At 44.8% G+C, this 16,668-nt stretch overlaps 1 protein-coding gene across 1 annotated transcript in view; it reads left to right on the forward strand.

Annotated features, from left to right (window-relative positions):
- The first annotated feature begins 422 nt into the window (after positions 1-422).
- LOC144772403 (prolactin receptor-like) overlaps positions 423-16,668 on the forward strand; it is a 438,551-nt gene continuing 422,305 nt past the window's right edge. Inside the window, exons 1-2 of the mRNA XM_078656689.1 lie at positions 423-845; positions 9,063-9,216. The gene's annotated coding sequence lies outside the window, so the exon portion shown is untranslated. The remainder of the gene's footprint in view (positions 846-9,062; positions 9,217-16,668) is intronic.

The following is a 16,668-nucleotide window of genomic DNA, read 5'->3' on the forward strand; positions in this document are numbered from 1 at the left end:
GCGTTTTTGCAGGTCTCAAAAGCAGCTGCAGCCTGACCCACGTCACTGGTAACAGCTTGATCCCTTCCTGACCAGCAGTCCTTTGCATACTGTGCCTTGGGCGGCCCATACAACAATGAGAGAAGCAACACTACAAGTCCCAGAATGCACTGTGCTGCCAAGTTAAAAAATCCACGACTGGCTGCAGGAATCTCACGGAGCTGCTAGACAGAGGAGCAGACGTGAGCTCAGCCCCAGTCTGCCTTGCACAGCCGGCGGGTGTCGCGGGAGGGTCCCCGGGCCCCTGCGCTGCGAAGCAAAGGGAGCTTTTAATATTTCCGTTCTCCTCTGCACGGAGCCGTCCCCCTGACAGCCAATTATTCGCCGCTCGTAATAAATAGGCCAAGGCCCCAGGAGGGAGGGAGGGAATTATTCGGAATGTGGCAGGAGCGATGCTGCGCGTGCACCGCAGGAAGCGCCCACAAATGCTGGGAGGTCCGTGTGGGCGCCTGCGGGGCTCTGGGAGCCGAGCCTGGACGCAAGTAAGCAGCCGCGGCGCCGCAGGGCGGAGGCACCTTGCGGTGGGCGCTGCCCGCACAGGGGGCGGCGGGGGGAGTGCTGGATTTTTGGCCATGCCCTGCTCGAACAGCTCTGAGCCCAGCCTGTAGAGCAGCCGCTGAGAGAGACTGCTCGGATCTACCAGCAGCCTGCAGGTCGCAGCTTTACATCACGAGGGCGCTAGCTCCGAATTTCATCTTTCAGGGGTGGATGAACTGAGCGAAGTTGGTAACAGGACCGCCTGTTAATTACAGCGCCGTGGAAGAGCAAGTGTGCCACCAAGTGCTAGATAGCTGCCAGCTGTTCACGTGAGTTTATAATACTTATCTAAGCGCCTAAAAGTAATCCTGCTGCTATTGTGATCTATACAGATGGAAACCCTGCTATTTTCATCATCGCAGCTATTATTTTATTGAAACATTTTTTCTATTCTTGTTGCTGATGCCTTTTACAATTGTTTTTATTACTATAATTATCAACGGCTGTTCTGACATGTATTTTATCGTAGTCTGCTTTTTATACTGTTTTTTAGTGTTATTTACTGTCGATTAGCATTAACTTTCGGTTATCGATTTAATCACTTTATTATTACATTTTATTAATATATTTTTCATAGTCGACTGTTTTGTTATTATAATGCTAGTTATTCATGATTGTTTTTACAGCTGTGTATTAATATACCCTTGCTTTTGACAGGGCTTTAAGTCGGGTGAAAAACTGGGGGAGGGGGGGGGGGGTCTCTCAAAGGAGCGTGGTCGATGTTAAGGGCGTGTCTTAAAAACACATAAGCTAAAAATCTGTGCTTAGCATCGTGTGCCGCCCGGCTGGTATTTTTGCTGCCTCGGCATCCAGATATATAACACAAGTAGCATTGAAATGCCCACTCTCTAAAGTGCCCCCTGGCAACACACGCTGCCTCTTTTAAATGCCCCAAATCGATTAATACAGTGCCATGGTGCAGCAGGAGATGGTACCCGAAATACTGTTTGCAGCTGCGCCATGAAAAGTTTCCTAGTGATGTAATGTTATTTACCCCCATGTGTTTCTTTTTGAAATTTTCATGAACACGATGTATGTTGTCTTACCTAAACAAAATGGACATTATCCTTTTCATGCATTTTCTTTTGTGTCCATTCTAGTCTTCCGTATTGATGGTCACAACTCCATATATGTTTGTCTGTTATTAGTCATACATTTTTTTTTTTTTACTGTACCACCGCGCGCTGAGGCGGGGGACGCGCCACTGTCACCTTTTTATACTAAGAACCGTGAGGGTGAAGGCAAAAATTGAGAGCTCGATAGGAACGCGTCTCAGCACCGGCGCGACCCGGCCCACTTAAAGCCCTGACTTTGGTTATCATCATAATGTATTATTAATATTAATGTGCACTGGCAGGTGGCTGTGCGCTGCTGCCACCTTGTGGTGAATATGATGCACATTGCTTGCATCAAGCCTGCACTGTGAGAGAGCTCAGTCCCGGTGTCTGCAGCTGCCTGTCGCAGCCTTTCGTGTCACGTGGTGAGCGCATCCTATTTCTGTTTACTGCATACCGCATAGAGGCCCCCTCGTGGTGCTATCCGGCAATGACAAGGTCCCACCAGGACAGACGCGGCGTGTTTACAGAACAACCAGTAGATTGTGCGAACTGGGGCCCGTGACAGAGCCCTGGCTGAAGGGAGTGGGGGAAGCAGTCCCCCACTGACCCGTGCTCGGGTATGCCGGAGGCGGCCCTTTGTAGTTTGGGACCTTATTTATTTATTTGTGCGTTTTTATATAGCGCGGACTTTACCCGAAGGTGTCAGAGCGCTTCACAATAGGAACAGAACTGATACATGAGAACATTACAAGTGAACAAAATACAAAAGCAAACGGTACATTAAATGAAGCAAAAATGACAATCGTGAGCCAACAATACAAGAGTGCTCAGGGGGGCCCTGGTTTGTGGTGGCCCTGGGGTAATGGAATCTTTTGCCCCTCGGAATGCACTCCCTGCTCACTCCGAACAGCGCCTAAAGTGCCTAAATAAACCAGCTTGCAGGACAGGGTAACTGCTGCTGCCTCTGAGCCCGCAGCCTGCTCGGCTGGTGACTGTTCTTCATTTTTGGCGCCTCCAATAGATTATTTTAGTAATGCACACAGACAAGACAGATTTTTCGACCCTCATTGTTTCAAATTGTCTTTCACATTTCATTCAATAATTTATATCTCCTGATTCCCCTTATCCGTTTTTTTTGTTTTGGTCTTCTAATCCTTAAATATTTCGTATTTTTACTAAAATAGTTTGGGACTCTGACTTCTTTTTCCCCCTTTGCTGTAAAGTTGTCCTGGCGCTGCGTACTTGCATTTCTCTGCCGAAAAAGCGATACCTCCAGGGGTAGGCCACGGCTTTCTCAATGAGAGTATATTTACTTAGCAAGGCGATGTTTTACTAGCTTTGTGGCAGTTCCCACCTTTCCCTTCCGCCAACTAGTAATTCAGGCTCTCACAGGGGCCTGTTTGGAACGTGCGCGACAGCTGTAAACATCAAAGACGTAGTAATATTGACCACATTATGGCACACATTGTCTACGCAGTGTGAACCGCGCCAATAGGAAACTGCGCTGTTAGTTGAGAGGGTTGGGCGCCCGACTCCTCATAAACACAATCCTTGCCAGGGTGAACCGCAAAAGGCACTAAATTAACCTGTGCTTAACCCTATGGTAGCTTGGCACAAAAGCAGACAGGCTTAACTTGGAGGCAAAGTGTAACGTATTTATGTAGCACTTAAACAGTATTAGAACATTGGAATGTTGGGAGCTCAATTGAAAACAATGGAGTGCTCCGGGCTTATAATGGCTGGTAGAAGCCTGGAGCTCCAACATTCCAATGTTTCTTTGTTCACAGCTCTGGCTGTGGACAAAGGCTTCAGGGAACCTGAGGGGATTCCAATCCCCTCACGCTCCCAAAAGGCTTTGTTTTTTTTGTTAGAACATTCTGCCCTCTAGTGACAGAATGTTCTAATACCCTTATAGCCCTTCGTAGAAGGGCTATACCGCTATTAAAGTCCCTCTCCCTTGTTAAAGGCCCTCGCCTTTGGCTCGGGGCCTTTAACGCTGGAGAGGGCCTTTAACAGCCGGTATAGCCCTCTACGGCGGGCTATAAGGCTATAATAACAAGAAAAAATAAATCACAAAACCATTTGGAAAAATAGAGCATGTTTTCATAAATAAAAGGTCACCCAAACGATCGAAATCCAAACAATAGAACCAGAGATAATAATTGTTACATTTTTTTAGTGAAAATAGCATCAAGTACAAAGTTCCACTTGTGGTTATCTGGTCGTGTTGGACTGGGGGAAAGTCACAAGTTCTGGTCCACTGCAATGGAGCGCCGGTCTGATGCAGAGATCAGGTTAGTCCTGCTAAAGAGTTACCTTCTCAAGTTTGACGCAAAGTGTTCTGTTTGCATTGGAGGAGGCCGCAAAGGGAAGGCTTTCGATGCTAGGAGAAGATTGAGCGCTGCAGATTGTCCTGGCTGTAGTGGGACGAGCCAGTCATCCCTGGATCGGTGCGTTGGTTGTTCATCGCGGACAGTCGCTGTTGGCTTCAAAAGCAGGCCTTGCTGTCCGCAAGAAGAACAATCCTAGTGGAGCTTTGTGTTGGGGGTTATCGTCGGCAGTCGATTCTTGGTGGGAAGAGGTCACTTTTTGGTCGCGAGCAGCTCAAACACCAGGATCTTCAACTTTTGCCTTGAGGAGGAGTTCTCACTGATGCCAGCCCAGTGGTCCGGGACTGGGATGGCACCTCTTGGAGAGCAGGACTCAGGCCAGCAGCAGGGCTCAGGCAGGTCTAGTTGATGCTGTTCAGCTGGGCAGTTCGGGGAGGCCTCTGGAACTTGTTGTGTCCCTGTAGCTTACAGAGGAGGTCAACCAACTGACCTTGGAGGCACTCTGGATAGCCTGGGATCAAGAGTAGCAGTCCTTCTGAATCTTCCAAAGGTCCAGGAGTATTCTGACGAGTGGTTATGAAGGTCCTATTTTTATACCCGATTCCAGCCTTTGTGTGGGGAATTTCCTCACTGACTCCCAAAACTGGTTCTGTCCAGGCCTTTCACTGGGCTTGGCTCCAAAGTGTCTAAGGTGACAAAAGGCAGAGCAATCGAGGTAGGTTCCTTTGTGTGTGCTGCAGGTTGAGCCTGTTGAAGTGTAACTATTGCAGGGGATAGCTCCTCCTCAACCATCTTGTCAGGAAGACCCACTCCCCGCACACCTAGGCCTTCATTGTTCCCAAGTTTGAAAGCCATACACAAACCCCAACAGCAGAGTCATTCATAGTCATGTGACCAGGACGCAAGCAGAAAGGCTGAGGTAGTATGGACAAGAAACTTTTTTAAAAGTGGCATTTTCAAAATTGTTACATTAAATTAATTTCTGTGTAAACAGCATATCTCCACCTCTTCCAAATCAGAAATTAGCACTTATTAAATTTAATAAGATGACCCAATTATAGTCTATGGGAAAGATAGGCCTTACAACAGTGAAAAGACAATGACTCTAGAAACATACACTTTTTTAAATACCATGTACCCAACCATAGGGGTGGTTGGGGCCTATCTTGGGGGAAATTTAGACACATTAAAAAGGAAGATTTAGGCTTGGCAAAAGGTTATTTTCACAGGCCGAAATGGCAGTTTAAAATTTGATTCAACCTAGCCTGGCTAATGCAGGGTGTTAGCTTGAACCTGGTCCGCCCAGAATGCTTGTTTCTGGTCCAGGGAAGTCCTGGCATGGCAGTTCGGGCTGGACTGTTTCCATGAGGAACCGGGTCAAGACTGATTTGCATATGACTGGGTCTGAACTGGGGTGGCGAAGTGAGCTAAAAACGATGATGGATTCAACCCAGTTCTGTGACTGGGGGTAAGTGACTGAAAAGTTTTAGCACTCCATCTATTATCTCCTTCAGTTAGTTTAGAATTGCACCACAGGCTGCAGAGACAGGTCTGAGACCTGTCTTAAAGGGCTACTTGAGCCCAGCTATTACAAACTAGCATTGGCATAGCCAATAGGTCTCGCTTTGGGACCTGATAAGTATTTAGTTATGCAGCACAATATCCTTGGTGCAACAATATTAACTGTTGCATGGTTAAACACTTACAAGGCCCCAAAGGCGAGGCCTATTGGCTATGCCAATGCTTGTTTAGGACTTGTGCCATGTGTTAAAGTGTCAGGGGACACACTGCCAGTAGCTAGTCATCAACATGCCTGCATGCACACCATGACGTCAGACTCCCTGGAAGATGCACAAGCTCGCCTGGTGTACAATGGAAGGATTTTTAAGAACGTCGGGGTACAAAATTCCGTTTAACTTTTTCAAAGCCTTATTTTTTGAAAGGCAGAAGACGAAATCCTGAAAGTCTCTTAATGGACTGTGGGGAATTACTGCGAAATACATGTAAAATGCCAGTCTTGCTTCATATCCAGTGATGCGGCTTGGCACGAACGCAGGCGTTCCTATCAGACAGGGTCAGCAGGGTGAAGAAGACATCACGGGGGGAGGAATCTGGACGCAGCGAGATGATTCAGAGACTACAGATGCCGTAAGTGCAATTTTAGAAACTAGCGTCAAACTTTTCACCGCAAAACCACCCTCGTAACTGGCACAAAAGTGGCACCCTGTTGTCACGCTTGTCAGAGAATCTTAGATTTTTGGAAGCTGGAGTGAGAGGAGCTGCACAGGAGGTTTATGGACTGGCTTGCAGTTCAGTTTGAGGTACACTGAATCCGAATCCTACATTTCTACCACGTGCTTAGAAGCAATTGAATAGGCGTGACGTAGAAACACATGTATTGTTCCCGTGTGGAGCTCTATTCAAGCATTGGTGACAGAGGAGTGAATACCTCCCCCCCAGACAGTTGCCCATGGCCACTGTTATAAGCCTCCTGTGAAAGAGGGGGGAATTCCTAAAGGATGCTACAAGCAACCATTAAAAGGCAAGGGTTAATTCACTAAGAATAATTCACTAACTGTAATGTGAAAATTCTGCGTAGCAAGGAGTTTACAGATTGCAGAATGACGACATCAAAAACTGTTCGCTTCAAAGCTCGCAATTCACCTGCTAATTTTATCTTGAAGCCCAAACAGCACATCAGCCATGAAGAAATATTGGCTAACACTGTAGCAAGCAAAGAACGGATCGACTCTGGTGTAGGCTGAATACTTCAGCTAAACCAGTTGAAAGGAGGAAATCGGGGCCAGAAAAAGACAAGGGTGCGCCGAGCGCGGCAGCTGGGAGAGGGGGCCTGCGCGATTCCCTAGCGGGAGCGTGCAGCAAGGCACGATGATTTCGACCATATGGCGCCGCGCACTCCCACAAGGGAATCGCCAGACGTGCATGCGTTACCATTGCAAGCAATGCAACTCGTGCATGTTTTCTCTCCCAAAGCTGTGCTGATGGCTAAAGGTCTCTCTCCTATGCAGCGCATGCACGCTGAGTAGGCAAGACCTAAAACACCCACTTTAAAGTGCCCTAGGCTGCCCATAAGGTATGGCTTCAGGTTTGGCAGCACTGGCAGATTGGTAAACTTAACTTCTACATGCCCACCACATCGTCAGCACTCCCTGTTTCTATCTTTTCTGACATCATGATCAGTAGATGGAGACGGAAGGGTGTCTTGACCTTGGGAGATTTAGTGGATAACACCAGTGTTAAAGTTTATTCTTCAATAATGTCCGAATATGATCTCCCTAAAACTGATTTTTTTTAAATACCTTCAGGTTAGAGATTATTTGATTAGAAAAGCGGACGTAGCATGTCTTGCCCAAAAAAGCAATCTGTTAGAGATAATTAGGAGGCGTGGAAGGATTGGGGCTTTATATCAAAGCACAAAGTGACGATCTGGATGGGCAAAATTCAAAATGGAATACCAGGTTATCCCAGGGTGGGAATATTTTACACAAATGCATAGCAGCTGACAAGCTTTTGATATCGTCTAGCCTTCATGCACAACGCTATACAACTATTTTTAATTTATATTATACTCCAGCCAAAATTGCAAGATTGGGTGGGACAAAAGAGGGCAAATGTACACGGTGCGGGATGGGGCCGGCTGATAGTCTGCACATGTTTTATGCATGTTCAGAGCTGAGACAGTTGATAACTAGGTTGGAGGTTTTGCTGACAGAGGTTACAGGGGCGCAGATTGTGATTACTCTTACAGTCATGCTTTTGGGAGTATTGGAATATGCGATGGCATCGCATGAGGTGTAGGCATCCAGATATTTAATATTCATCGCTGTAGCTGTGGCTAGATTGTCTATAGCTTCTCTCTGGCGGCAAAAAGAACCCCCAACTTTTGAAATGTGGAGAGGAAGGCTTTATGCTATATGCCACCTGGAACATAGTTTATATGCCCTTCAAGGGCACCAGAAACGGAGATTGGGTATTTCGATATGGGGGTCCCTAGCAGATCACCTAGCTCCTACGACATCTTAAGAATTTCTCTGCGTTGTCCTGTGGTTTGACTAGAGTCCTCTCTGTCATATCTGTCCTCCTTTTGCTCTCTGTATTAATGAGAAGATGCCTATATGCAAATGTGTAAATATGGTATTCTAAGGCACGATGATGTGAATGACTACGAATGTAGAACATTTATTTATTTATTTATTTATTTTAAAGGTTTTATATAGCGCTGGGTAGACCCAGAGGTATCCGAGCGCTTTACATGCGTATCAGGTCAAAGTTACAAGTTACATCGAATTACAAGGATTACAAAGTTATAAGAGCATGGCAACATAGTTACTTGCAGGTTGGAGATCATACAGAAGCATTATTTGTATTTATTCTGTTTTTCTTCCTTTATTACTCATTTCATGTGTGCTTTTGCTATCTTTTTGTTAATGCATTTGTTTTCTTTCTCCCTCACTTCTCTTGTGTTGGAACTCAAGGTTGACCAGAATATCATGGACTGTCTTATTTTTTGCATTGTTTTGTCTAAGTCTATGTAATGATTTTATGACTGTTTATTGGCTTAACAAAATATTAATAATAATCATAATTTACAGACCTAGGGTTACAGATAGTACCATTTACTAGGGACTTGAAAGTAAATTACATGTGCCAATTAAGTGTAGACCAATTTTACCATGTTTACAGCAGCGAGGACAGGCACTTTCGCACTAGTTATCAAGGGTAAAGTACACAGAGTCTAAATACCAACAAAAAGGAGTTCAGATAAGTAAAGGAGTGAAGGCAAAAACTTTTTGGGGAATAAAAAGACATGGATGTCGGGTCTACCAGTGCCTTTCTTTAAATAGGCCTCGTTTATTTTGCATGTTTGTTTTTGTGCATGTGTGAAATAAATTAGCCCTTGTTTTTTGAAAGTACAAACATGTTATACAAACAAACCCATGTTATTTGTCCAGTGCAGTGTGATAGCCATGCTTTCCTTATACTGAGATCACCCAAACGACACAAGAAGGGGAGCAATGTGGGGGGGGGGGGGGATGATTAACAACTGCTGACAAATTCTCTTACTGTTCAATTATAGGTGTTGGATCACTGCAGATAAGTGGAGGTTCTGAAGCCCGTGATTTTAAGAATCTGAACAAGCGGTCCTCGAGCCACAAAGCCAGAGGAAGAGAGTTCTAGCATGTGGCTGCCTTTATAGAGAAGGCCAGGTCGCCCTAAATTGAATTTCTCAGGTAAGGCACAGAGAATCCCCTGCTAGGGCTGAGGGTGAACAACCATTACAACGCAACTATTACAACGACATACCATTACCACGCAACTATTACAACGCAAGTCATTACAACGACTTGCGCTGGGGGGCGCTCTAGGATAGGGAATAGTTTAATTTACTATCCAACACCTTCCCTACTATCCACGGGGACTGGAGTTGGAATAGTAAATTAAACTACTCCCTATCCAGCACCCCCCAACGCAAGTCGTTGTAACGACTTGCGTTGTAAAACTTGCATGGTAAAGGCATGCGTTGTGAAAGCATGCGTTGTAATGACATACATCCGGGCTGAGCATAGATTGACCTGGCTTACGCCACATAGATTTGGCTGTTAAAAAGTTGGGAACGTTTGAATACATTCTCTGTGGGTAATGCTCCCTGGCCTTGGATTTCTCCGCTTCAGGCTGGAAGTATGTTGGAGAAAGAAAGACTTGGAGACACTTTGTTTCGCCTGAAAAGTCTGGTGCTCAAGCAATCTGCCAAATGTTGTACCAGTTGCAGTCTGTGTAGAGCAAATCATAGGAGGACGTGCAAGAAGGGGATCTGATGTGTGGGACAATCTGTGCCAAATGGCGCCATTAATTGCAACAAGATAGAATTTAACAACATACTTTCATAGGGTTTGCATCACCGACATGCTAGAAGCTCTCTCGCTTGAAGATTTGTATCTTCCATAGTTTTCTGGAAATCCAAAGCATGTTTTACTATGGACTGATGATGTGGTAGTCAAGCCTCTAGCACCGGGACTCTGATCTAAATGGGCTCATTGCTGAAACAAAAAAAGTTAGTATTCGTTGGAGATATACGAATATTTAGAGTGTGTGTGTGTGTGTATATATATATATGTGTGCATATGTGTGTGTTTGTGTATATGTGTGGGTGTGTACATATGTGTGGGTGTGTACATATGTGTGGGTGTTTATATATGTGTGGGTGTGTATATGTGTGTGTGTGTGTGTGTATATATATATATTCGCTTAACCTCCAATAGCGAAGACGAGGGAGCCTCAACATCCTCAATCACCTCAGTGATGTCATCAGTGATGTCACTGACCATGTCATGAATGATGTAATATGTGACATCATCAGCAGTGGATTGCGGGTGCGCAATATATAGTTAGTGCAACTAACTATATATGGAATTTCAATGGTTTTGTGTGAGTAAAATAAGGTTTTTTAAATGCTAATTCCTAACTATATATGGTCTATAACCTATGGTTTTTTCAGTGAATTTTCAAGGTTTTGTAAATGCTAATTCCTAACTATATATGGTCTATAACCTATGGTTTTTTCAGTGAATTTCAATGGTTTTTTAATAGCAAATATCATAAGCTGTCGAATGTCAAGTACGTGGTAAGAATTTTTTTTTTCGTGTTTATGCACACTGATCTGCTTTGATTGCTGCCCCCCACCCCTCATTTCTATTAGGAGTACTCTCTCTTTGCAGATAGTGAAGGGTAGTTAACGCAGCCCTTTCCCCCTTTGTAATCCGTCGTGCCTGCTTCTCTCTCCATTTGATTGATTGTTCTCTTTGGTTCATTCTCTATTTACAAACAAGCACAGAGTCGCAATACTCTGTTTAGTCTTTGCAGATAGCGAAAAATCGTGTAAAAAAACAAAAGGAATCGAGCAAAATCAGTAGGCCACTAATGGGATCTCTTTTGACCTCGCTAAAATAGAAACATTAGGAACAACCTGTTGAAAATAGCAATGCGTATGTATATAAGCGGCGTTCATTTGTGTTCACAGTACCCCTTGTTGATTGTTTCAATCGAGCATTGAATTGTTCGAAGTTAATTCTCTTAACGATCTTCTCTACCTGCAAACGAGGAAGAATAGGAATATTCTATCTCCCTTTGCAGATAGTGAAGGGTAGGTAACGCAAGCCTTTAACACGTCGTACCTATTTCATTCCTCATTGATTGATTGATTGTCCGAACATTGACTGTTTGGGAATTAGTTCTTTTTGGAGGTATTCCCTGTTTGCAAATAAACGTAGGAAAATCTTTGCAAGTAGTGAAAGGGTACGTAATGCGGACCGTTCTCCCCCGTTGTAATCTGTCATGCCTATCTACTCCCCACTGATTGATGCACCTTTTTCACCCGGACCATTTACTAGAGATACGTCATCTGGCCCGACCAGAGAGCACCCCTAGTGAAAAGGACATATGCAATAATAACGAAGTGATCACTGTATCCTGTTAACAGAAACTTTACCATGAAACAACCTGGAAAGAAAAAAATAGGAAAACGAAAATCAGTAGGCCACTGATGAACATGAACTTTTATTAAACAACGAACAAAGAAACGATAACATAACGTAATGATAAAACCTATTAATGTCCTAGAAACAAGAAAACGTTAAAATATGCCAGTGGTGAGAGACCAGAAAAACAGTAAGAGAAACCAAATCACCCCTCGCTGTCCCACCGCCTGCCACGCCAAAAAAATCGATAGACTAGGGAAAATGCAAGTCAGTAGAACATCCACCCCCACTCTGGAAACTTCCAAGGTGGGGCAGGGTTCCGGCTACGCCCAGCCGGGAGCAGCCCATATAAGGCAGGTCCTGCTGCCACGCCTCGGCCAGGAGATCCTAACGTAGGGTGTAGCCGGAGGAGAGGCCGAGACCAGCGGGACCCGGCCAGGGGATTGCCTTTACAACGCTGAACAGTTGCAGGGGGGGGGAATGTCTCCTCGACCCTCCCCTCTCTCTCCCAGTCCGGCCGCGGTGGCCCTTGAGAGTTGCAGGTAGTCCCGCCACATGCTCTTCCGGTCCGACCACCAACGGTCGGGGGGCCGAGGCCGACGGGATCCGGCTGCAGCCGATAAACCAAGAAACCCGTTCATGGGGCCAGAGCCAGGGGCGTCCGGCCGACATCCACCGGAAGCCCGGCCCGAAGACGGACGGGACACTTCTTTCTTTTATAATGGCTGCGACAACACTGGAGGGGGATGTCTTGCACATGCCTCCGACCCCCCCCTCGTCCTCATCGCCTGGTCCGGCCATAACAAATCTCAAGCGAGACGCCGTGGGGTGCACTGGGAGGGAGAGACGGTGCGAACAGGCCTCTCCCGCCTCCCCAGGTGGAGGCTTCCCAGCTGCACCCTCAGCGCTCCAGGCGGTGGCATCCTAACAACTACAGTGCTGCACAGTTTCGGAACGACCTAGATAACGGTTCTTCCACTGTGGCCATGCTGCAACGTCTCGCCCGGCAGGGTGGAGCCCGTCCGCTCATGTGACCCCGCGATCGCCGGTAGCTGCCGAACTCTCAAAATGGCGGTCGACCTGGCAAGAGCGGGCCCAACATAAAGAAATGGCCCGGTCACTGGTTGACTCCACCACCGTAGTCCTCCACGACCTTGAAGATTCTAGAGGAGCCGCGGGAGTCTCCGACCCCCGATGGGGAATGACTGCCATGATCGCCCGTGGAGTGACGAAACTGTATCCGCGGGACGTCGGCGCTCCCATGCTGGCGCCAGCCTCACTTTGAATTACTACAATCCTGCAGACCTCACTTCCGGTGAAAGCACAGTGTGACCCGGTAGGAAAAATTATTGCACCCCCTCCCCTTTTTGACTGATAGTTCAAACCACCGATCCTTTCCTTTGCCCTTTTAACGGAACTTTGGACTGCCTCCCCCTCTTTTACATTTTCTAGAGAAAACAAAACATTAACCACTACATTAGCATAGCAGTTGACACCAGAACTGTTTTCAAATTGAAAACCAACAACATCTTCAACAGAATCCTTTTTGTTTCTGCTGTGACCCTGCTACAGCACAGGCATTGTCCCCAGCAGTAATTCTGCAATGCCGGTAAGAATAGCTGTGGTGCCTACTGGACTCACTCACCCCCGCGGCGCCCCACGCCGTTTTTTGCTGGGCGGCAACTTACTAGACATCACTTTCGTGCCATCTAGATTTCAGCGCGTTCTGCTGCCTTGGAACTATTCGCACAACAGACCGCTACTGACAAGAATATTTCATTATTGGTGCTGTCAATTTCAATAAATCTATTGGATAATTAAAAAGAAATTGCCACGGTCTCTTCGTTGTTTAAATGTTTTTACTGTTTTTGTTTTGTTGTATATATTTATATGTTATTAAAGTTTTATATTCCTACTACTTTGTTGGAGTGCTATATATTTTTAATGTGACACATAATTGTAAAAACTTTGATGTACAAAGAGTCATTCCTGGAATCTTCCGCTTCAGGCTCGGTCCCCTCCCCAATCACAATACAGGATGGTTTTCAGATAGTAGGAACGCGTGTGCTGTGACGGATCACATCGGGTGTGGGCCTTGATCTACTATAACTCCTTTGAAGAGGGGTGATTCTTTACAGCTGGGGCCATAAACTACATCTGCAGGGCTAGCTGATAGCCTAGGACCGGCCTGGACATTCGGACACAGAGGAAGAGGAGTGTCAGAGGGTGCGGTAGTGAATAGGGCGAAAGGGAGGTGTCGACAGAGTGTGATTCTCAGGGAAGAGCAGCGCAGATGGGGGAAGGTTTATTGCCCATGCATAAGACAGAGAGCGGTGGTGACCAGTGCCTGGGGGAGATGCTTACGAGGGTGAGGAGCCATGCTACGAATCGACAGCGTGCAGAGAGTGGGTCTGGTCAAGACATCTAAAATGGCTGCCGTGCACGACAAAAGTGTGGCATTTCAAAAAAGGCAAGATGGCGCAGACAATGTTTTTCAACACTTCCTCATTTCCTTCGAATCGAACGTTAACAGACGTTGGGGCATATTACCAAAGTTAAGCGATATTTATCGCTAACGATGCTTACCAACCAATTTTTTACCACTAAGCATCGTCAGAAATTATCGAAGATAAACCTTACTATTATCAAGGTTTATCGCAAATGCGATAATAAACGGCCGCAATGCATGAATATCGCTAAAAACTCAGCGATATTCATGCATTACCGAGCTAATACTCTTAGCCATGTTATCCACCTCCCATTGGATAACATGGCTAAGAACTGCTCAGGGCAGGTGTTACTTTTTGGAGATATTCGCGCTTAGCGCGAATATCTCCAAAAGTTGGTAATAGGAGATAGATATCTTGCATGTTGTAATGCAAGTTATTGTGGTATATGGAACTCATACCATAATCTCTCAGGAAAGCAGAAACTGATCCTTTTGGGACCGCCTAAAAAGGCCTAGGGGGTGAGGAGTACTCTACTTTGCCCCCTTTTCACGTTCCGAACTATTTTATTTTACTCTCTTCTGTAATTACACAAAATACCAGCGATAAGATGCATCGGAGACACACAGTGAGAGAAAGGAGGCCGGAGATGAAGAAGACATGTCAAATACACATTGGAGATAATATAGTGGCAGAAGGGAAGTAAATATGAGTAAACTTACCATGTAACATAAAAATGTTGCACTCTATACTATAAGTCTCATTTTATACTACAATCACTTCGCTACAACCTCATAAATTAAAAATAAAAATAAATAATGTCTCAAACAATTTTTGATTTCTAAATATAAATTTATTCTTCAGAATTTTCTAAATTTGAAACAACTAGTAACATGTCCTCATCAGTAATTTCCTCTTCAATCATCTCATCTGGAATCTCCTCATTAAAAGTCTGCAATGATGATTCTTGTAACTCTATGGTCTCCAAACACTCGATAAATTCGCCATCAAGAGATTGATCAAAAAAATCATTCAAGTCATCTCCTCCTTCTGACAATATTTCATTATTGGTGCTGTCCATTTCAATCAATGTAGTGGAATCATTCAAGTCATCTCCTCGTGACAATATTTCATTATTGGTGCTCTCAATTTCAATCAATGTAGTGGAATCATTCAAGTCATCTCCTCCTTGTGACAATATTTCATTATTGGTGCTGTCCATTTCAATCAATCTAATGGAATCATACAAGCCATCTCCTCCTTGTGACAATATTTCATTATTGGTGCTCTCAATTTCAATCAATGTAGTGGAATCATTCAAGTCATCTCCTTGTGACAATATTTCATTCTTGGTGCTGTCCATTTCAATCAATCTAATGGAATCATACAAGTCATGTCCTCCTTGTGACAATATTTCATTATTGGTGCTCTCAATTTCAATCAATGTAGTGGACAATTCAAAAGAAATTGCCACGGTCTCTTCATTGTGAGCCATTTTATTTTGAAATTGCTTGCTGTAAATTGCAGAAAAAAATAATCACTTTCATTTATCGTTTTTAGTAATACATAATATAAAACTAACTTCATCAAGTATTTAGTATAACAGAAGGACTGCAAATAAATAACAGAAAACATTTTTCAAATTATCTTCAAGTGTACAACATAGTTCCCCTTACAAATTAACAACTCACCTTTTTAAAAGTAGCAGAAGTGTTAGTACTGTGTAAATCAAACACCAGAAATTCACCACCAAAAATTCCTCACAAATGTACCTCAGACAGTAGTATCACAAAATGGCTGTGGTTTCCTCTCATTTGACATATATACATAACCAATTAACTTTCATCACACACAAATACAAAACCAAAGTAACATTTTAATTGGTTCTAAATTTCAACACTTTCAAATGTGTTTTCCCCATGCAATTTTCCATAGGACATTTACATACGTCTACAGCCTGAATGGCTGAACGGAATTACACCAAACTTGGCAAAATGGTACATCAAACCTAAGAGGTCAGGAAGGATCTACTATGCCCCCTTATGGTCATTTCCCCCTTCGCTTTGGCCTCCTCTTGTCTCTCAATCCTACCGAGGGACAAGATGGCGGCCGCTACGGACTGTTTGGAATGTTGACAGACGCCGGAGAACCAATCAGCTTCGCAAAGCTCCGTAACGCGAAAAGTACGCGAAGCGGAGCGCTGTTACAGATATATATCTTTTTTTCAACGTTAATTTCTCAAAATCCACTGGAGCACATATATTGAGACCTAGCAAAGGCACATCGGGCTACCAGTCCCTAATATTTTGCCAAGTTTCGTGCAAATCCATTCAGCCGTTCGATTATTATTATTTTGTTTTTTTTTTGCCCCGCGGGGCCCTTTTAAAACCTCCACATCAAACCTAGGGGGTCAGCGAGGATCTACTATGCCCCCTTATAGTTATTTCCCCCTTTGTTTTGACCTCCTCTTGTCTCTCGATCCTACCGAGAGACAAGATGGCGGCCGCTACGGACTGTTTGGAATGTTGACAGACGCCGGAGAACCAATCAGCTTCGCTTCACAAAGCTCCGTTGCGCGAAAAGTCCGCGAACCAGAGCGCTAACCGGTCCGCTGTTACAGATATATATCTTTTTTTAAACGTTAATTTCTCAAAATCCACTGGAGCACATATATTGAGACCTACAAAAGGCACATCGGGCTACCAGTCCCTACAATTTTGCCAAGTTTCGTGCAAATCCATTCAGCCGTTCGGGCTAAAAG

Source organism: Lissotriton helveticus, chromosome 8, assembly GCF_964261635.1.
Source record: "Lissotriton helveticus chromosome 8, aLisHel1.1, whole genome shotgun sequence".
Lineage (NCBI taxonomy): Eukaryota > Metazoa > Chordata > Amphibia > Caudata > Salamandridae > Lissotriton > Lissotriton helveticus.